This window comes from Chiloscyllium punctatum, chromosome 18, assembly GCF_047496795.1.
Source record: "Chiloscyllium punctatum isolate Juve2018m chromosome 18, sChiPun1.3, whole genome shotgun sequence".
NCBI classification, from domain to species: Eukaryota; Metazoa; Chordata; class Chondrichthyes; order Orectolobiformes; family Hemiscylliidae; genus Chiloscyllium; species Chiloscyllium punctatum.
This window is the reverse complement of record NC_092756.1, coordinates 32,831,435-32,832,910: the sequence shown is the minus strand read 5'-3', so window position 1 is coordinate 32,832,910 and position 1,476 is coordinate 32,831,435. Positions and strand designations below refer to the sequence as shown.

Below are 1,476 nucleotides of genomic sequence, written 5' to 3'. Positions count from 1 at the left end.
CCACAAACCCCAGGAACCCCATCGAGGAGAAAGATATAAATAGAAAGCAGGAGACAACAGATTCGCTTCACTTGGAGGTTGCCACTGATGATGATGTTACCTAGCCAAGTAATGAAATGTCTGGATATCAAAGCTACAGCTGAGCAAGCAAACCTACACCCTACATTTTAAATTATTTTTCATGTTTATATTGCATGAATCTGAAGTTATTGATCCACAGTTTAGTTTCCCTCCCTAAAGGTAACATGCTGATTTCTCCAGTTGTTCATAGTTCAATGTGATGCATCCAGTGTGTGCATAACGAGAGGGAGCTTGCTTCCCACGTCTTGTGTTTATCTGTGCCTTATGTCCAGCATTCACAATGGCGAGAGCAAGGGGCGAGGGCGAGACCAATATGTAAGTCTTTCCGTGCCCATGCACGGCACCCACATTGGCAATTCTCCACTGTGCATTTACAGCCAGTTCTCAGTGCCCCTACACCCACGCCCTGCCCCTTTGAAATATCGCTATCATTTTGTGCTGTCTCGCTGTGCTCTTCTCACCATGATGAATTACTTCTATTCAATCTCCTTCAGATTTCATCTGACAAAACGTTCATTAAGAATTCCTTTGCATAAACATGCACTTCGCAGCTCTCGTTATTTGATTTTCCTGGATGTCTTTCATACGAAAAAACGTTCACAGCAACTTGATTTGCAAAAGGAAACCGCGCTCCCTTTCATTATCCCAATTCAAACTACATTTCAATACAGATTAGTCAACAGTCTCAGACCATTCTTTGAAATTTTGTAATAGTGTAAATGCGTATAAACTGACCATTTGCGTTCCAGTTTCAATATGACAGCTGTGATCATCTGAAAACAGCACCACGAAAATGCCATTGATGACAGCGACGAGAGTGGGATTCGAACCCACGCGTGCAGATCACAACGGATTAGCAGCCCATCGCCTTAACCTCTCGGCCATCTCGTCACAGAGCCAGTAATGGCTATGACCTTATGAATAATTGAATTGGGTAAATTATGCAGAGCAGCAGATATTTCTCCCTGGTGTTGGTAAAATGATAAATAGCACAGTACGGTTCCAAGACTATGGTCTGACCCCTGGGTTGTGGGGCAAATGCACTCCCACTGTCACACTATGCACACAGTGATCTGAACAAAAATGAGGAAATGAATATGTAACAAGGTCTGTTGAATTCTGTGAAGATTTGAAGCTTTCGGAATGAAGAACCCCTGACAGCAGGAGGTGTTCTTTCAATAAAGAGTTGGATAGAGCTCTTAACGATAGTGGAATCAAGGGTTATGGGGATAAGGCAGGAACAGGATACAGATTGAGGATGTTCAGCCATGATCATAATCAATGGTGGTGCTGGCTCGAAGGACAGAATGGCCGACACCTGCACCAGTTATCTATTGTCTATTAAATTGACTGTGAGGAATTGTTTTCCAGACTGGAGGAGAGTGCATAGTGCTC

The 1,476-nt window shown here is 43.3% G+C and overlaps 1 non-coding gene across 1 annotated transcript; it reads right to left on the bottom strand.

Annotated features, from left to right (window-relative positions):
- Positions 1 to 890: 890 nt before the first annotated feature.
- Positions 891 to 972, bottom strand: trnas-gcu (transfer RNA serine (anticodon GCU)). Its single transcript has one exon. It is a non-coding gene; the product is annotated as a tRNA-Ser (tRNA).
- Positions 973 to 1,476: the final 504 nt, after the last annotated feature.